At 56.4% G+C, this 20868-nt stretch overlaps 1 protein-coding gene across 1 annotated transcript in view; it reads right to left on the bottom strand.

The window, feature by feature from the left end:
• Nucleotides 1-20868, bottom strand: part of ZMIZ1 (zinc finger MIZ-type containing 1) — a 233620-nt gene that overhangs the window by 180822 nt on the left and 31930 nt on the right. Inside the window, 1 exon segment of the mRNA XM_059397899.1 lies at nt 5931-6054. The gene's annotated coding sequence lies outside the window, so the exon portion shown is untranslated.

Here is a 20868-nt window from a genome sequence, read left to right as displayed (position 1 = left end):
TCCTAAGTGTGTGGCTTAGGGACCAGAGGGAGACCGACTCAGGAGCTCAGACAAAGCCAGGTGAGCAAACATCAGTGGGAGGGAGAAGCACCCGGAGTGAATAACACCCAAGGAATCCTTCTCGGTGTAATTTACCAATTCCCAGCCGGCCCTGTTGGTAGCCGAAGTCAGGGGCCCCTACGGCACATGTGCAGCTCTGCATACCTACAGGGGTGATCACATCCAGCTGGCGAGGCTCACACGGGACTCTGGGAGAGCCAGAGGGGGACACAGACCTTCCCTCCCACCCTCAGGAAAAAAATCCCTCTCGCCTGGCCTGCTGGTCTCTTGCACCTGTCTCGGGGATGCTAGTTGACCCTGGGCTGATCTCTGGGCTTCTGCGTCCCTAGCACATCACTCAACAGGTTCGCCCATGTCTCCCTGCAACCCCACCCGTGGGCTAAGGTCAGGCCCACATCACGCAGGGGTATGGGTGGGGGTAATGGAGGGCAGCTCCTGGGCTCTGCTCTGGGGCAGCTTCCTATTCCAGCATTTTGGAAGACTGCCTTTTCTGGTAAAGAGTTCCAGCCCTTGGCCTAGGAGAGGCCACAGAGGTGTCTGGAGTACAGAAGAGGGCCTGGTAAAGCTGGGGTTCCAGCCTGCTGGAGTAAACAAGGTCCAGCCCTGCTACTCCCTGCTGTCGCCATTCTGGGTGGAGCTGGGAGCCTAGGGGGCCAAAGCCCACCCTCCCTTCCTGGCCTTCAGAATTGCTACTGCTGCTGGACAGCCCTTTTGGCTCCCCACTCTCTACAGGATCAAGGTCAAACTAGTCCAGTCTTTGAGAACCCCAGGGGCTCCCTTAGCACCTACTTCCAGTTGTGGCTCAATGAATCTTCCTCTTCAACTGAACACCCCACAGGGCAAGTCTTTCCAAGTTGTACAGAGACCCTAGAAAGACCCTATTCTCCCATTCTGCATAGGGATCCAGCCTCCTCCTCAAGGCAGTCCCCTAGGCTGCCTCCTCTAGCATCCAGGAAGAGCTGCTCCTCCCAGCTGCTTCAGCCTTCACTTGCTGAGGGCCCCCTGCTAGCAGGTCCTGCACTGGAGACCCTGGGACTTCCAAGCCCAGGGCTGGGCTCACTCAGCTTCTCAGATGCAGATTCAGTTTTGGACGCCAGTGCCTAGCACGGGACCAGAGCCTGGTAAACGTTCCGCAGGCTCTGGCTGGCAGAGTGAATGGGTCACCCGGGAGTACCCAAGTACCCATCACAGTTTGCTGTAGTGGAGAAAACACACATTATGGTGTCAAATAAAACTGGGCTGAATCCCAGCTCTACCAACAGCTCTGTGATCCTGGGGATGCTTGCTAACCTCTCTGTGCTTTGAGTTTCCTTATCTGTATTAGAAGATAATCTCAGCCTCACTGGGCTGTCAAAGCCCCGAAGACCACTGCAGGCTGTGACCCCCAACGGGTGCCAGCTTTCTGATTTTATGTACCCATAAAGAACTGTTCAGAGAAGGGCAGCCACTTGTTCAAGGTCACACAGCAGGTATGTGGCAGGGTTGAGGTTTGAACAAAGTCCTGCTTGGAGGACCTGCCAGGGCAGCAGCCCTGCTCTCCTGACCGAGAGTCGTCTACCGGGGGCAGGAATGATCAGGGGGCTGTAGACGATCTCCAGTTCCAGCTGGGTTCAGGGATGTGGGCTCAGGGCAGGCTTCCCAGGCTGGCAGTGGAGGGGCCTGGGCCGCGGGCAACAAATTCCAGGCAAGGAGAACGGGGTGTGCATTCTCAGCTGGTGCCGAAGATGGACAGGCACGCCCCATGGGGCCCCGGGGAATGCCACGGCCGGGCCTGCTGTCAAGGTCTTTGCAGCCAGCCCCAAGGCCGCCTTGCTCCATATAACCCGGGAAGTCTGCTGACTGACAGCTGATGGTGTGCATGCTGGCAACCCAAAGTTACAAACCAGGGGCCAGAGGGGCTGGCCAGGGAGTGTGGCTGTCACCCCATGTCTCTGCCCACAGAGCTGGGATCAACAACTGTGATTATCTCATGAAACTCGAATCCAGCCCAGCCCCAACGCTGCTGTCTCCCTACGTCCTTTCTTAAATGACACCAGCCATGTCACCCCTCCACTCCGCCACCTCCGTGTGCCCACAGTGCTCAGGTCTGCTCTACCGCTGTCCTCCAGCTGCCTGCCCACCATCCACCCACACGCGGTGGGGTGCGAACCACATTCTAGACACAGCAGCCGAGATTCTCATGGCTTAGTTGACCGAATTCCTCACAACACAGTGAGTTAGGTCCTACCAGTATCCCGATTTTAATGACGAGGAAATAAGACACAGAGAGGTCAAGCCACTAATCTGGCATCACGAAGAGGAGTGGCAGAGCTGGAAAACCCCGAAGCCTCGGCCCACAGTCTGTACCTTTGATCAGGTCAGGACCTTCTGCAGGTACTGGCCAAAGCTGTTCACAGTGCTGTTCACAAGCTGCCGGCTACACGGGCCCGCGGTCATGCCCCCGACGAGAGACCCTCTCTCTGTGTCCAGCCTCTGTAGGCCGTTATGGTCCAGACCAGCTGGGGCCTTCTCACCTCTGCGCCTGATGCTTCGGAACCACACACATCTGGCTGCAGGCCTCCTGGCTGCGGGAACGGGGCCAAGTCACCACAGGGAGGAGCAGGGCTAGGGTTTTGTCTCTTCCAGTTGGCCAGCCCTCCAGCTCCACCAGGCCCTCTTCGGCACCCCACACACCTCTGGGGTCTCTACTGGGCTAGAGGCTGGAGCTCTTTCCCAGGGGGAAAAGCCAGTCTTCCAGAATGCTGACATGGGAAGCTGGCCCAGAGCAGAGCCCAGGGGCCTCCTTCTGCTGTCACTGCCTGCACCGCTGGCTGCTACGGGCCTGCCCTCACCCAGGTGCCAGGGTGTGGGCTGTACCTCTGAGCCTCTGTTTCCCGTCTGACACATAAGAGGGGACCTCTCAAGGGCTTGTTCAGTGATGGGTTGGGGTGTGAACAAGCTCTGCACGTGGTAGAGAAGTCTCAGGGCAAGGGGTCATGGTAGCTCCTGGAAGGGTCCCAGGGCAAAGGTCAGGAGGGAGAAGCAGGGGTCAGAAAAGGCTCCATGGCATCTGAGCTACAGCGAGTCTGCCAAGCAGAGGTGGGTAGGCAAAAGACAATAAGGCAGAAGACTCTGCAAATAAAACACAGAGCAGACGCTCCCAGCCACCTCTGCCCTTGGTGGGTTTGGCAAAGCACAGACAAACCAGGCTGTCAAAGGTCAGGGCCTCCTTGACACCACTGCCTGACAGAGGGGATCTAAATCTCACTCTAGCTGAAGCCACTGTCCCAGGCTGCTGGGGACAAGACGGATGCTGGCACTGGGGGAGGAGGGGCACATCTCTCCCCTTGGCCGACAAGACTCCTAGAGGCAATGAGGGACTCGCCCAAGGTCTCTGGGCTGGTAAGTTACTGGTGGAGACTGCACACAAACTCAGTTCTTGGCACTTAATCCTGCAATCACTCCACTTCATACAGGCAGAGTGGGCTCCCTGGGCAACTGCACAGGGCCCCATGCTTAGAAGGACCCATGATGCTCTGTGGCCACCAAACCCATAATCATTTGTGAATAACGAGACTCTTATTTTTTGTCTTTCCATGAGCCCCACACATGACATAGCCAGTCCTGATTCTAGTGGATTCTGACAAACATGGGTTGGGGAGCTGGGCAGGGCCAGCGAAGGGCAGGTGAAAACTTCCACCTGTCTGCGACTTTGCAAGAGCTGAGCTCTGTGCTCGGTCGCTTTGGGTCTCTAAAGCAAGCTGGCAGATTGATCCTCCTCTCCTGTCTCCCAGAGGTCCTGCCCGAACCTCTTCCCCACACATAGACTAACCCTCCACACCACACAGACCCTGCAACTCCCTGTGCCATGGAAGCTCTGACAGCCGAGAATCTACTGAACCCCGAACGACTCCTTTTCCCTGGAACAGAGCCCCTTTGTGCACGCACAGGAGCGCCTCCCCGTGCTTGTGGGGGACCGTGTGCACTCGGAGGGACTGTGCCCAGCAGCTGTGGAGCCTCACCATGGGAGTTTGTGAAGGCGTCTGTGGGTGTGTACATGCGTGCAAGTCTGTGTGCACATGTGTATGTTTACGGTGTGCGTGAGCCATGTCTGTGTACATGCGTGTGTGAGGGAGCGTTCCTCCGGGTATCAGCGTGTGCATTTGTGCATGTGTGCCCATTTGCACACGGGTGTGCATGCACATCTGTATACCCTCGGCACACATGGACAGCTTTGCGTGTCTGTGTGCACAAGCGTGTGTGCCTAACTATTCATGGATACAGGTTTGACTGTGGGTGGGGAGAATCTTCTGGAACTTATATGTATATGAGTATTTATAGCTGAGAACATCATGCCCATTTTTAACCACCATACCACCCAAATCATCTTCCTTCTCACGAAAATCTTGGCCCTCTCAGAGACAACACTGGACCACAACTTGGCCCACTGCCTCCAAGAACACTTCCTAGACTCCAGAGTCCCCATACTCATGCAGAGCTCCATCATTACCCCGCACCCTGCATCATGGCAGCTTTCCCACTCTCATGCCTCACCCCCACCCCCGGCCAACTGCATCCCTGCCAACTTCCCTGTCTTGGTGTCTTACGTTTTCAGTCCTGCTCTGTGCCCATTGTTCTGGCTCTACCTGAGGCATCTGACCTCTTACTGTGCCCTTGGGACAGTCCCGTTAGTCTTCCTGCTTACAGCAGGGCCCTTCTGATAGCTTCTCCAATGCAGCCACCTTCATTAGGCCCCTATCTCACTTTGAACCCTCCACGGCTCCCTACTGCCTTTGGGATCCAGTTCTCCATCCTGGCACTTGTGGCTTTTACAGTCTTCCCATCCCCTTGCCAACCTCATCCCCCTTCCTGCCAGGCCCTCCTACCCGTCCCCTGCTCCTGTCTTCCTTACAACACTACTCACTTTGGGGTTATTTCCTCTGGAATGCTCACCCCCAACCTCTTAGCACTGTCCACTGCACTGGTATGGGGCTTGTATAACATCTGTTGTGATCTCCCTGAATGAGATGAGCCCCTTTCCCCTCTAGGCCAGACACCAGGCCTAGCATACATTAAGTGCCTAATACAAGCTAGGAAAACTAAACTAGGGAGGCAGAGGGAGAGAGAACCTTATTTAGCCAGCATGTTCTTCCTCTAGAAGGGGCCCTAGGTACCACTTTGGGGACCGCAGAGGCCAGGCCTGATTCATGTCACACCACATCCACAAATGAGGCGTGACCCCAGGTCACCGCAGCCACTGTCACCTTGTGGGAGTCCCCTCCCTTTGCCGTGAGTTGGATTAGGACCGGCACTTCTGAAAACCCCATGACTGCCTCAGTTCCTGCCCCCAGGAAGAGGCTAGCAGAGGTGGGCACAGCCAGGGGCAGAACGGTCCAGGGATTAGGGATGGGTACTGGAGCCACACAGACCCAAAGGGGTACCCACGGGGGCTTAGCCAGGTATGTGACCTTGGGCAAGTTCCTTCCCAACCACAAGCCTCAGTCTTCTTGCCTTTATAGTGGACCTGATTCCAGCACCTGCCTCACAGGGTGGTGTGCAGATGGAAAGAGTTAATAACGACACAGCACTTAGTGTGGTGCCTGGCACACAGAGACAGGGTCAGCGTGTCCACCATTATTATTCTCAGTATAGATGGGAGGGCTGGAGAGTGACAGGTCCGTCTAAGGCCACATGGGCCCTGGCAACAATGCAAAACCTAATATCCCAGTTCCAGGCCAGGATGCAACCCCTTCCACTGTCTGGCTCCCTCTGAGAGGAGGCAGCCAAGAAAGAAGTGAAAACTGACAAATAAGCCCTGTCCCCTCGTTCCTCAGCTCCCCAGTCCCATAGCACAAGAGGCACAGCACCGGGGGCCAGTCTGTCCTGCTTACCTGCTGAGGCCTCTGCAGACGACCAGGACTCAAGGCTGCTAAGAGCGTTAGGAAAAGGACGCCAAGGTGGGAGGAAGGCGACGGCCCCTGCGGTCCAACTTGGCCAAACACAGCACAGCAAGTCCTGCGGGACAGACCAGAGAACACAGTGAGCTCCAAGCCAACCATGCAGGTGGCCCCCATCTGCCCCACTGACCTCCTAGCTCTGCCTGCCCAGGCTCCTCTGGCCATGTCCTGGAAGGCTGAGCTGACCCCCTCGAAGTGGAGCCATTCCAGAAACTGGATGCTGTCTCCCACCTCCCCAGCCAGAGCTTGTCTTCTAAACTTGGTGTTAGAGGCCTGGCCTAGACCCCGGCTCTAACAGCAGCAGCTCACAGGCACACACACACCCCTCAGGGCCGCGGGTCACGTCTGGTGCTCTGCTCCGAGCCCTGTCTCCCACTGCTCTGTCTTTCTGGGCCCCATTGGCCTTCAAGACATTGCTCAAGTGCCTCCACTGAGCCCTCCAGGATCGGCCCGGCCTTCCCTTGTTCTCCTTCCAGGGGCCTGGGGTCTGGTCGACCGTGTCTTCTCCAGCTTTCTGGAGGCCAGTCTCCTCCCTGCATGGAGCTTCTGGACCACAGGAACAAAGTCAAGTTTATCCCTCTCCTCGGAGACTAGAAAGGCCAGTGACTTCTGGAGGGATGGTTGGACAAACAAACGAGTGACTGATGGATGGGGCAGTGAAGGTGTTTAGTGAATAAGATGAAGAAAACTGGCCAACTGACGCATCTTGGAGATTTATGTACTTGTTTATTTTTTTAAAAAATTATTTATTTGAGAGAGTGAGAGAGAGTGAGCAGGGGGAGGGTCAGAGGGAGAAGTAAGCTCCTCACTGAGCAGGAGGTCTGATGGATGTGCGGCTTGATCCCAGGATACCGGGATCATGACCTGAGCTGAAGGCAGACGCTTAACTGACTGAACCACCCAGGTGCCCTTGACTTGTCTTTAATTCGGGAAGCCCAATGAGCTCTCCAAGGGCCTCCTGATGCCCCTCCCTGTTACATTCCAGAATATAGCCTTGGGGCTGGGGAGAGGCAAGAGACTTGGTGAGGTTGATACTCTTCTCTGTTGATTCCCATATGTGGAAAGCAAAGCCCTGCTAGGGAAAGGGTTTCCTCCCAGGGGCTCATGGTAAGAGAGGCAAAGCCAGAGGTAGACCCCAATCTCCTTGGGGACTGCTTGACACACTGCCCCGAGTTGTCACGGATGGAGGCCATCATGGCAGCCCCTCCGGCTCCAGGGTCCTCATGGGTCAGCGCTGCAGGCACGCAGCTTCCTCGAGTCTTTGGGGTCCGGGAGGCCAGCTGGTCTGATGGCTCTATCTCCCCTAGCCTGGAGGCCTGTGGCTCGAGGTGGGTCCATCAGGGACACTACAGGGAGCCTCAGGGTCAGAGATCTTCAGCCAGGAGGACTTCCGAAAAGCCCCGTAGACACATTGCTCCCCGCTGCAAAGCCTTTGCAGCCTTCCCAAACACAGCTGGAAGGGCATGCACCGACCACTGCCTTAGAAACTAGTTTGGAAGTGTCTCCCATCCTTCCAAGTGGCTTATCGCACCAGGGCAACTCCACCTCTAGAGATACGCGTGTGTGGGGCACCCAAGGACATGTACTAGAATGTTCAGAGCAGTGCTATTTGTAATGGCCCAACCCCCCGCCAAAAGCCTCCCAAAAGGCCATCAGTCATAGGATGGACACCTGGTGACCCACACAGTGGAATAAAAACCACGGCAATGAGGACAAAGGATCCGCAACTGGATCCAAGGATAGAGAGAAATCTCACAAACTTGACAACCCAAAGAAGCCAGACGCAATACAGAACATGCTTAAGGGCCCCATTTACAGAAAGGTCAAGACCAGGCAGACTACTCTGTGCTTGTGGTCGACTAAACAGGGTGACAGATTCTTCGCTGTGGTGACTCCCATCAAGGCGGGGGAGTCTGTTCTCGATGCCCTGGACCTGGGCTGGACTTGAGACCTGTTTTGACCAATAGGACTTCCTGAAAGGAACATTCTCTGGCTTACAGAGACTAGGCCTTCAGGGCTTGCTGTTTATGACCTTGGCCCCCGTCAGAAGCCAGTCTCCCCTACTGGAGGATGGGGGACACCTGAGGCCACTCAACCAACAGCCAGTGCCGACGGCCAGATGTGACTGAGCCCATCACCACCAGCCTTCTGGTCCAGTCGGCCCTTCGCTGTGATTACAGTCACATGAGCCCAAGGGAAACCACCAGAGGGATGGTCCAGGCAAACCCCAGAACCAGGAGACATAACAAATGGTGGTCGTTTGTTTGAAGCATGAAGTTTTGGGGTGTTTGTATTGTTGGCAGCATGCTGTTGGAAATCAGAAGTCACTGTCCTGGAGGGGAAGCAGGGACAGGGAGGGAGCACTTAGGGGGTTCTGGGGCATCTGGAATGTTCTTGATCTGCATGGTGTTTACATGACTGTGTTCATTTCGTGACAATTTGTCAAGCTACACTTGGATATGCACACTTTTCTGCGTGGATGTAGTCCTTCAACGGAAGCTGGAACAATCCAGCCTTCTGTGGTGCTCCACCCAGCCATTCCCGGTCCAGCCCACCCTGGTTTGCCCACCTCTCCAGCCCAGCTGTCTTCATCTCACTTTCCCCGCACACATTCACAGTGCTGCCTCACACCTCTGTACCTGGGATGCCTTTCTTCTTCCTTCCATGATTCAAGCCCTAGGGCAGGTGGCACCTCCTCCTGGATGCCTTCCCTGACTGCCCCCGGCTTTGCCCAGGTATCTAGACTCACGCAGTTCTCGCTCCAGGGCTGGGCCTTCCTGAGCACGGATTAGTCTTTTGCGGTCTTGCCAGCTCTCAGAGCTCTGCAAGCAAGAGCCCTGTCAGGGTTCAGCGGCACCCTTCCTCCTCTTCCTCTGGGGTCAAGACCTATAACCACCCCCACCCCACGGCCCCGAGTGATGTTGTAAAGACCAGAGCAGGTTTCGGTGAAGGGGCACAGGGGGACTGTATGCCAACACCTGCCAGGACCCAGGCTTCTCCCACATACATCGAGGGTGGGGCTGAACTTGAGGGTACCACGAGCATCTATGCAATGGAGGAGGGCTTAATGGGCACCCTGTTTTGCAGTGCACAATGACACCTGTGAAATGTGTACCGTTCCTTCCCTCTAACGATGAAAAGAAAAGAGCAAGGCTGACATGCAGTCACTGCGGCCTCTCGGTAGGAACAAGGCAAAAGACCAGGCAAAGCTAAGGAAGAGCTGTGATGCCAGACAGATGGGGCCTCGGCTCTGCTACAAATCCTTGGATGTACTGACTTGTCTCCACCAGCGAGCGCCTAGTGAGGAGGAGGAGCCCTGCCCTGTCCTGCCTCCCAGCCCAGCGGTAACCGGGGTCTCAGTGGACCCCCAGCACCAGGGCTTCATCTTTGATGCCCCTCGCTGGGCCCCCCTGTTCTATCTTTGCAGTCCCAGCTCCGTTCTTAATGGACGTGTGACCCTGGGGCAGTTTCTTCTGGTCTCAGATCCCTCACTGTCATCCCGGAGATCTGGCTTAGTCCACAGTCTCTGGTGAGTCATATATTTCTCTCCCACGGGAGCACTGGACCCTGATAGGCCAAGGCAGTTCTGAAGCCCAGGTCCCCTTCTGCCTCCCTCCAGGGCCCCATTGTGCCAGGGATGGTGTCTGCCCACTCCCTCCCCACCCCTATGCCTGGGCTATCCCTGGGACATTTTCTCTGGTACCCAGAGTGCTTTTCTAGGAAAGGAAGCTCCTTGCCCAACAGAGAGGCATAGATAAACCAGTGGACAGCCAGAAAGGGAGAGGTCCTAGGAGAGGTAGTCTGTCCTTAGCGGAGGTTAACTCCACATACCTTAGGATAGCCTGAGTGGGACAAGCCTAATGTCAGAGGGATCTCTGGACTGAGCATACTTTCCCTAAGTGCATATGCTGTCTCCCAGAGTGGTGAGTACCCTGTCCCCGGAGGTGTGCAAGCAGGGGGAGCAGCCATGTGGTGCTATGTGTGCTGTGAGCACCGAAGCCGGAGCTGGAGTCGACATTTCCTGAACTCCTCTGCCGATAAGAACTTACCTGGGCTACCTGGTAAACCCACATGTTCTAGGCCTCTCCCTAGAGAAGGGAAGGCTGTGGGTCTGGAAAACAGCCCAGAAATTTAAATTTTTAACAAGTCCTCCCAGGGGATCCTTTGCATCTGGGAAGTTTGGGGGAACACTGGCAGATGACCTTCCTGGTCCCTGTGAGCCCTGAGACGAGCAATTCTGAATTCCCTGCTCCAACATCAGCCCTACCCCATCTGGAAAACAAGGCTGGCCAGGGAGTCACTGCATCGTTAAAATAAAAATGACTTAAAACCTTTAGAAGGGGGCAAAGACATTGGGGGGGGGGGTTTGTTCTCAGCCCCCAGTAGTACTAGCTGAAGCTCCTTCCGAGCCCCCGTGAGCCCCCCAGAGTCATCCAGAAAAGCTCGACACTGGGGTGGGGGGGGCGGCGACGAGCGGACAGCTGTTCAGCTGCTGCTCAGTGAGACCCGGAAAAGCAATTATCTTGCTCTTAGCAGAGAGGCGCTGGCTTTCACCCGCCCCCTCTGTCCTCCATCCCTCCCACCTTCACACACACACACACACACACACACACACACACACACGCTCATGCACACACACCCGGGCCACGGGCCGCTGGCTGGCTCTGAACCCGTCTCCCCCCACCCCCAGCCTCCAGATCCCTCTGACTTGCTCAGCCTCCATCCTCAGAGCCCGTTCCCAACACTTAAATCATTTAGCCCGCTAAACCGGAGACGGGCAAAATGGGTGCTATTTCTTAAAAACATACAGAGAGCGTATTAAATTATTGATAGCCATTAAACAGGGGGAAAAAATTAAACAGCTCTCAGCTCTTATCAATCATTCATGCAGTTTCCACTGGGGTGTTTTCTGGAGAGTGATCACACGGCCAACCCAGGGAGCTGGCTCCTGCCAGCAAGGAAGGCGCTGGGCTGCAGAGAGGTGGGGAGGGGTCCCTTGCAGCACCCCAGCAATCCCCCGGGCCCCGGCTGTGCAGGGCAGGGCGGGGGGTGGGGCGCCTGGCCTAGGGAGGTCAGCCTCTCCATCGACAAACTCTCTCCTCTCCTCTCTACCACATCGTTAACAAAGGGACACCCCGACACTGCCTTGAGGACCCCCTTCATCAAATCCAGCAGGCTCTTCCTGAGCATCTAGTATGTGTCAGGCATGCAAGGAGCAGAGATAAGCTCAAAGCACTCACACAGGTAACCGGGGGAGCCTGCTGCAGGGAAAGGTGACCACAGGACCTTAGGATGGGGCCCTGGTGGAGATCCGGAGGCCCACTCTAAGGAAAAGAGGGCAGTGTCCCTTACAGGAGGGGCCGCAGGGAAAGGATTCACCGGAGAATAATTCTTGGGTAAATTCCTGTCCAGAGGACAAGTCCAAGAGGGCCTTCCAGGAGAGTGGTCCAGCGTGGGTAAACACACTGCAGCCCATGTCTGAGCGCTCTGCTCTACCCACAGGCCCACGCGTTTCCAGGGGCAGTTACTAGCTGTGTGGGGTTAGAGGCTTGGCTGTCTATCTCAGCCTCTCCTCCAGGCACTGTTCAAACCCAGGCCAGGCCCACCGTAGCATGGACAGGCAGGAGGTTGGGGTTCACCCCAGCCACCCAGGACGATGGCACCTCTAACCCGGTACACAGATCCATTTCCTGGCTCTGACTCAGGACACCTAAGCCAGCATGACGCAGGCCACGGAGGACATAGGGCCGGGACACTGCCGGTCTCCTGGCCACAGATAGGCCTGGCAGAGTTACCCTTTGGAGATGAGCTCCCTGTGGTCGCTGAGCTGTGCCAAGGACCCGGGCACCAGGGCCTCGGGAGCCAGCGGATACCTGATACTGCCCCACCTCTCCGCTTGGGGACCATCCACAACCAGGGGCATTTGAGGCTCTGAGGGTAGGCTGGGCGATGGGCAGCCGTGGGGAACAAAGAGGCAAGGCCCATGCCTGTCCCAGCCCCTGCCAGCCCGGCGCACTGGGAGAGCCACATTCTTGAATGCTTTTCAGAAGCTCTCACTTCTCAGGAGCCGGGAGCCGGGAGCCGGGAGGAGGCCCTGCCAAGTGTTGATAGCACCCTCGCCAGAGAAAGCTGCTGTCACAGGGAAACATTCTGGGGAGAACGGTTGTTTACCACCAACGCCTGGGACTGTCAAGAAATAATCGGAAGAAATTAAATTTGCAAAGTTGAAGATAGAAAGGAAGCCTCCTCCCCGAGCCCCCGGATATTTCAACCTGGAAGATTAGGCTGCTCTCTTTTGTCTGATTTGGAGAAATACTTTGGGTAGGTGGGGAGGTGGGGGGATATGTGTGCAACCAGCCAGGACAGGGAGAGGGGGCCCCTGAGCTGTGTCTGGGCTCGGGCACTCACCCTCCCCTCCCTGGGCCTCAGTCTGGTCATCTGCAAGTGACCAGATCACACATCTGGAATCAGTAAGACCACGTGATCATACCAGACAGGGGTAATGTCCGGGCTGTCCGTCCAGTCTGCAAGGAACACAGGGGCCGGCTGGGTCTGAAAAGGCCATCGGCCATCTCCCTGCCTCTACACTGACCTGTGCTCATGCTCTCAGCAGCCCTCCCCTGGATTGCTACATATAACCCCCTCCCTCTAGCCCACCTTCAGCCAAGTGCAGGGGCCCACGCAGGGCTTGGGCCTAAGCCTGCACAGAGCAGGCTACCACGAAAGGTTTGTTGGCCAACAGAATCAAGACACGAATGCACAAATGAGCCAAAAACCCAAACTGAACATACCTGTCCCTGCTCAGGTACCAGTCCTGACTGGCCCCTGCCAGTGCCTCCCAAATTCCCAAGTCCTTGAAGCCCTTCACCTACGAGTTGAGTCCATACTTCTAGACATCTCTCATACCCTCCAGCCACACTCCAGTCACACCACAACTACTCAGCCTCCTCTAACAACTTCCCTTGGACTTTCATGCCCCAGGGCCTTTGCATGTGTTATTGCTTTCTCTACTCAGCCAAGTCCTGCTCTGGTCAAGCTCTACTTCCCCCTTGTAACTGCTACACCATTTTCCACATTACATTCAATTGGATTCCATTCCCACCTGCTCTGAACTAAACGGGGGACACCACGAACACAAACAGGGCTCCTTCCATCAGCACTGAGCACATGGGGTCAGAGAGGGGACTCTAACGTTACTTTACATACAAGCCAACCATTCCAGCCCCTGGCCTACCGCCCACAATTAGTTCTTCCTCATGCCTAACCTGCATCACTCCTGCTTTCATTTTAAAAGCCATTCCCTGGATAGTCGGTGAGATGTTCTCAGCCAAGTATAAATGAGACTGTACTCTTGGAGCTCGCAGAGCCAAGGGAAGGGGCAGGCTTGGGAATTTCCAGGCAATGGCCAGCAGAAATTGGCCACAAATGAATCATTAACTCTCGAGTCGAGAGCTCTGAGTGGCTGGTGCCAAAGTCTTGGGCTCTGGCCTGTGTGGGCCACTTGGCTTTGCTTGGCTCCAGCCCGAGGTGGCCCCGCCCCTCACTGGCCATCTGCTGCATCCCACAGCCACTGGTCACTGAGAGCCGAGACCATCTGGGCCAGAGAAGTCCAGATGTCTTATGGGAGAGGGCATGCCTTTCCCTAGGAATGACTCCAAATCTTTGCCCACACACTTTGATCTTTCTAGAAGGCCATCCCTTCTAGTGCACAAATCCCCGTCCTTCAAGGCCTGGCTGTAGCCTGTCCTGCCTCCTTTCTTCCCTGCCTCTCTGGGCCCAACTTGGCCCGCATAACCTCTGAGCCCCCACAGCCCTGGGCTGGGTGTCAGGGGCTCGTTTCTTCAGCAAAGTCCTTGCCAAGATGGGGACTCTGCATGTCTTCTGGACCCCAGAAGCTGACATGGGAACAGGGCACAGACCCAGGAGTCCACGCATTACAGGAGCTGTGATGGGCTCAGGCTGCAGCCAGCAGAAGAAAGTTCGTGGGCTGGCCGTGGGGTCTGCAGGCCCTACCTAGCTCAGGTGAGACATCAGGACCGCCTCTTAGCCTTCTTCGCAGGAGGTCAGCCTCCTCTGGTCAGTGGACGTACAGTCGAAGCAAGAACAGAGGCGAGTGCTGGCCTCCTGGGGAGCCAAGTGGCCGTGTGGGGCTGGGCAGCTGACCCCTGGGAGTCAGCCGAGATCCACACAGACCACGGGGCACCATTGTGCTGGCCAGGGTGTGAGTCCGCCACCCCTCCTCTAAGCTGCCCTGAAGAAGGGCCTGGACTCTTGGGTGGGGATGGACGGATGTGACGTCTGGAAACATGGCAACCGTTGCAGTGTGATGTCAGTAGGTCATTCGCTAGGCCTTCATCTGTACTTCCGAACCCCGCATCCACCCGTATGCCGTCAGGCCGGGGACACCACCGACGGACACTGGCAACTCGAGTGGTTGCTGTGTGTCAAGCTTAACACACATGTCTCATGGGTCCTCCTACGCACTGCAGTACATGCTGTCACCACGCCCGCTTCAGAGACGAGGAGCGCACGCTGCCTAGAGATCCCAAGGAAGAGAACGTCTGTGCCGAAGCCACAGGGCCCCACTGTGGCAGCTGGGGAGCAGGACAGAGGCCCAGGCCCCTGCACTGGTCCCACCCCACGTGCCCAGAGCCCCTCGCCCAGCATGCACAGGGCTGGAACCAGTGCCCTGGCCACCCCCACCCTTCACAGGGCCCTCTTCTCATCTGACTCTCAAAAGAGCTCCAGGAGAGGGCCAGCAAGAGTTACTAGGGACCACGTCACAGACTGGGAAGGCGGAGCTTGATGGAGCTCTGATTTAGCCAGCAGCTTTTCTACTCCTCGAATCCTCATGCTGACCCCACGAGGTGGCTGTTGTTGAAACCGCTTTAGGGACAGGAGGACGCCGAGGACGGGATAGGCCGAGGTTGCAGCCATGCACTGGTGGCAGAGCCTAAGTGTGTGACCTGATCTGCCTGACTCCTGACTGGGCTTCTCCCATGACACAGGGCTGTCCCCAAGGCCTGGCACAGGGTACACGTGGGCTGGGGAACACAGTGGGGAGAGGCCAAGACTCAGGGGTGCTGTATCCCCCCTCCCAGACTCCTTCCATGGAATGGAGTACCCCGAGCATGAGTCCAAGGCTCTGGGCCACGGCGCCCGGCATTCATTCACCGTGGCCGAGTCTCAGGATGAGCCTAACAATGAGGACCAGGCGTCTCGGCCAGCCCTGCTGGTCGCCGTGTGTCTATGCACATGTGACCGTGCGGGTGTGGATGCTGTCACTCTGAGGAAGACAGGAGAGTGTGCGAGGGGAGCAGGTGGGCAGGCGGCCATCCGCAGGACTGTGCGAGAAGCCCCTTACTGCCGCTGTGCTCACGGAGTCAGGCCTGTCCAGAACAAGCCCATAAATCAGGAAGCCGCCTGCCGCAAGCATTAAATCACTGTCCGTGGGACACAGAGCTTAGCGGGGGAAGCAGCCAGCAGCAGGCCCAGGTCCACCGTCCGGGTGCGGGGGCGGGGGGGCTGGCGTTGGCTCCCCCTCCACTCAAGGCCGGCTCCTCACCTTCGCCCCCAGACCTCTCTCCTGCTAGCCCGCGAGGCCCTGCCTCCATCTGCTTTGGCTCGCGTTCTACCGTTCTTCCTCTGCTCTCTGCCAGGGACCTCTTACTTCACCCCCCCAGGCTGAGGGCTGCTCTCCCACCCCCAGCCCTGAAGGCTTCCCCCCAGTGACCTAGGTGTGCTGGGCAGGAGCGCCGACGAGGCTGCTGTCCCCTGGCCCTGCCGTGAGCCACCTCCTCTTCCGGGCCTCACATTCCCTGTCTATAAAGCAGAGACTGGAACGGGCCCTCGTGGGGCTGCTCGTCCTGAGGATCTGACGCCCAGGGAAAAGATCCTCCGTGGAGGCTGATTAATTATGACTATTAATAATACAACCATCTGTATCTTGTGGCAGAGCGAGGATGATTAAAACGGCCCCACGCCCCTGCAGCAGAATAAATGGGTCTCTGGGTGGGCCGGGGTGGCAGTACCAGGCGTGCGAGTGGATCCGTGCTGGCCGTGTGTTGGGGAGGGACTGTTTGTACTGCAGGGCACAGACAGATGCAGAGAGGAGACAGGCAGGCAGGCAGGCAGACAGACAGACGGCCGTGAGCTGGCTCATCAGCTGAGGAGGGAGAGGCAGTTACCCCACGCCAAGGCTCTTGGGCAGGATTTTCTCTGCCTACCACTGGAACAAACCAACTAGGCCTTTCCACTTCTCTTCCACATGCCCCAGGCCCCGCCGTAGAGTAGAGCCCAGAGGCCTCAACTGCAGGAGTAAGCAAGGGAGTAACGGATGGGGATATGCTTTGTCCAAAGAACTTCTGGACACGGTGATCTGCCAGGGTCAGGCCAGCCACCCCCCCGACACCCCTCCCACCCCACTGAGCCAGCACTCTAGGACCAGACCCAGGGGCCACCCATTCCATGCCTCTGTGCCCTGGACACCTAGGTCCCCCTGCCTGGCAGGCTCTCCCTGCCATCCACAAGTGATAGCCTCCCTCTGATGGGCAAGCCTTTCTCAGCAGCCCCTCATGCATGGGGACTGATGCCTACTGTCCCTAGTCCCACCACCCCATGGAGTCCAGTGCATCCTGGACCTTGCCCGTCCACCCAAAATGCTTTCTCGGTGTACCTATCTGCCTCTCACCTCACATTTACCCAACCACAAGATCCTCCTGACGGCCTACCTCTATAATTCCTCAGTGCCCATGATCAGGACATGGCCTGGGAGAGGGAGCCCTGCCCTGCACTCACCAGCTGGCCCTTGAGAACCCTCACCCTGAGCCACGCACTGTTAACCTGTTACTGGCCACAACAACCCTATGTGGTATTTATGCCCATTTTATAGATGAGGGAACTGAGGTACAGAAAGATTGAGGGACTTGCCAAAGGTCACATGGCCAAGAAGTGGTTGAAATGCAACGTAGGCTAAATATTTGGCTCCAGAGCTCCTAGCCACTAGGCTACAAAGATTCCAAATGAACAAAGGAAGGAGGAAAGGAAGGAAGGAAGGAAGTTAGTTTAAACATCAGGATGCATAAAGTCTTCTGAGCTTTCTTTGTGAGTGGAAGGTGAAATGGCCAGAGATGAGTGCCATGGTGAATCAGGCCAGGTCTCTACATTAACTAGCTTAGTAGCCTCAAGCAAGTCATTTGCCAACTCTAGGCCTCAATGTCCTCATCTGTAAAATGGGGACATATGGGGCTGCCTCACCTACTGACCCGATACGAAGGCAGTGGTAGAGAGAGCAACCAGAAGACAACAGAGCCTGATCATAACGTGTGTACACACGGCAGCCAGGATTTCCAAGCCAGAAGCCCACATGCCTGCTCTGTTGGGGACCCCAAGAACAACAGATAATGGGTCTGAAGCTCTGGTAGCACACTGACTGTTCTCGGGTCTGTCAACACACTTTGTGGGTGCCTACCCCGTACGCAGCCCGAGGCCAGCCACGGCACGTGCCGATCAGCATGTGGGCTTCATGAACGCAGGGCTGGGTACGGACCCTCCTGGCCTGCAGTGTGATGGGGGGACGCCCCTGCCTGCTGGCTACCCACAGAGCACCTGCTATATCCCAGCGGGAGTTTCTGGCTCCGCCGCTGGCTAACCACCACGCCTGGTGATGGCGATGTGGAATGAACAGCATCCGGCCATGGGCCTGGAGGGGCTCCTGAGTGACAGGAGGGCAGGCATGTCACCAAGCCCCCTTCCCACACCACGGCAGCCACGAACCATCGATCCGCGCTCTCCTTCAGAGACAGATGCGACCTTAGAATTGCTTCTGGAAATGGCACTCCGGGCTGTCCCTCCCAGGTGGCATTTGACACACCTGCTGGTGGGGGTCTCTGCTACCCTCTGCCAGGAAGGCCTGTACCCTGGGAGAGGGACCCCTTTAGCCCCTCTGCGATGAAGCATAGAGGTCACCTGGGATTGTCGAGTGGGCAGAAGACAGTTTGCCCGAGTGTTCTTCTCATCGCCTGTCCCTGTCCACTCCCCTATGAGGAGAGAGAAGGCGAAGGAGGTCGACAGGAGGCTATGAAGACAAGGACGTCAACAGTGCACCGGCCCCGTGTGTCCCAGCCGCCTACCTGGTTTTTGTCAATTCCTCCTGCCATCTAGACTGCCATTTGTTTAGTAGTGTTCCTTTTCATTTCCTTAAGGTTTTATTTATGCATTTGTCAGAGAGAGAGAGAGAGCACAAGCAGGGGGGAGCGGCAGGCAGAGGCAGAGGCAGAAGCAGGCTTCCCAATGAGCAAAGAGCCTGACATGGGACTCCATCTCAGGACCCCAGGATCATGACCTGAGCTGAAGGCAGACGCTTCCCCGACGGAGCCCCCCAGGCGTCCCTTAATACTGTTCTCAAAACCAACTCACAGTTTTTGCTAAACGACATTTACTTATTTTTTTTTTAACTTTACACGACTACCTTAAATACACAATCAGCCTCCCTCGCCACAAATAGAAGTTGAACGGAAGAGTCAACACAAGGAGAGTGGGCCCTGGCATTACTGCGCTGGCGGCCTGCTGGAGGCTCCAAGGCCCCTGCCTCTCTCTGTTGAAAAGCATCCCAGGTCCTGGAGGCTGTCCTTGAAGCAGCCAGGTGACTGGAGGGGGCAGGGTGGGGCGGGGGGCAGAGTGGCTTGCACGAAGAACCCCCGACAGTCACCTTTGGGTGCCTTGCGGAGCACAAAGACAGAGCAGTGACACTTGCTGCCTCTGAGAGGAGGCAGGTGGCAGGTGTCTGTCACCCCGATGAGGGAACCAGAGACTCAGAGAGGTGAGCCTGTGGGGCTGAGGTCACACAGCAGTAAGCGGCCAAGCCAGGCTTGGACTCCGGCCCCCTGACGGAGCACAAGGCTCCTCCCCTTTTACAGCCACAACCCTCTGGATGCCACTTGGAGTCACTTAGGCAGAGGGAGTCACTCTGACCTGCGGCTGGCGTGGTAACGGTTTTTACACCTGAGGTTAACAACTGTGATTTAAGAGGTTATTTGTCTTAATTTTCGGGAATCAGTTTCTCGGGGAGGAGATAACTAACACATCGGGCTTGGGAAGCTAGTCTTTTTAGAAAATATTTATAGCGTTTCAAGACAGTTTGGAGGCAAATGGATACAGCATCTGCTATTTTCCGCACTTTCCACCACAGCTCCAAAACCCAGAGCAGTCAACACACACACACACACACACACACACACACACACACACACACGCACACACACGAGAGCAACCACATCGATGCTGATAGGAGATCAAAGCCCGTCCCTTCTTTGAGAAATAAAACAAAATGCAACTGGCATGAGTTCAGGGCTCATTACTGCCTCTGGCTGGAGCCCCAAAGCGTCTCTCCTAGCGATACCTATGCTGATGCTCGGAAAGCCAAGGCCAATGGGCCAGTCCCCAAGGCCACAGCGAGGTTCACTGCCTCCAGAGTTAGGTTTGGCAGGATGCCCAGGCCCAGGATTGTGGCTCTCAGAGGAAGCCCCAACAGCAGAAGAGCCCCTCCCGTGAAATTCGGATTCCTGCTGTCAACTGAAGAGGGACAAGGAGGAGGCAACCTCCAGAGACCAGACATTTCATGAGCTACAAACTGAGCTCCTGACGTCACTCTCCTCACATTACCTCCGCAGTTACTCACCCCTCTGACGTCAGTGATGTTTAGGACCCCATTTTGCAGATGGCAACACTGAGGCTTCAAAAGTCCTAGTGATTTTCCCAAGGACACAACTGCTTGTATGGTAAGCTGGTCCTTTTGACCTTCTCCAGGAAGCCTGCCATTTCCGACTGATCTCCTGTGACCATCCTTCAGGTGGCTTCTATGCCATACCCATCGGCACCCCAGGGCCCTGCAAGGCATCTCCACAACCCCGTCTTTACCCACATTGTGACCCTCAATACTGATCTTCTGTAACCAAAATGCAACATCCCAAGCTGTGGGACCCTGAGGACATTTCGCTCCATCCTAGTGTCAGGTGGGAATTCCAAGGCCCAGAGAGGCGAGGGGACATATTCAGGGTCACAAAGCTGGCTGATGACAAATGAAGGCAAACTAGGTTTGCTGTTAAAAATCCCATGAGTTGGGGTGCCTGGCTGGCTCGGGGTCGTGAGTTTAAGCTCCACGGTGGGTGTACAGCTTACTTGAAGAAAAGTCCCAAATGTGCTGGTAACTCCCTTTGTCCTAGATGTCTGAGCATCCTAGCTCAGACACAGGGGGACTCACAGGCTCCTTCAAAATAAGTCAGTCTAGCTGAGAAGAAGGATGGGTAGGGGGCACCCAGGCTTTAGGTCCAGCTGACGGCAAATGGTGCTCCAGTCACCCCCCAACAGGGCGCCTTCTGGTCCTTTTTTTTGGGCAGAACCTTCAAATCCTGTGCCCCAAGGATGCAGGCACTGCCCACCCCCACCCACGCCCACTTCCAAGTCAGGGGACCGGAAGGCCTTCATCTATCACGCACTGGGACAAAACCCCAGGCCAGGCCTGGAGGGAGCAACCGCCCACACAGCCTGGCTGGAAGCTGGCAGAGAGCCCCTGGGAGGAGATCCGTGCCAGACTGGGGCCTCGCACTCCCCAGGCAACTGCTCCCTGAGAAACCCTCTGGACCTGAACGTTGACAGGTATAGCAAATGCACACTAGCCTGTTCCCCAAATCCTGTTCCTCCTCCACCCTCTGCTGGTCCCTTCTGGATCAACCGCCCTCTCCCACACCCCCCAACAGTCCAGGCATCAAATGCAGAAATCAAGGAGCCAGACTTCATTTTGGGGCTCCCTCTCAGCCAAGCCATCTGCCACTTGCACCGTCCACCCTCCCCGGTTTCTAACCTGTCTTTCTCT

This window comes from Mustela nigripes, chromosome 4, assembly GCF_022355385.1.
Source record: "Mustela nigripes isolate SB6536 chromosome 4, MUSNIG.SB6536, whole genome shotgun sequence".
NCBI classification, from domain to species: Eukaryota; Metazoa; Chordata; class Mammalia; order Carnivora; family Mustelidae; genus Mustela; species Mustela nigripes.
This window is presented reverse-complemented; position numbering and strand designations above follow the sequence as displayed.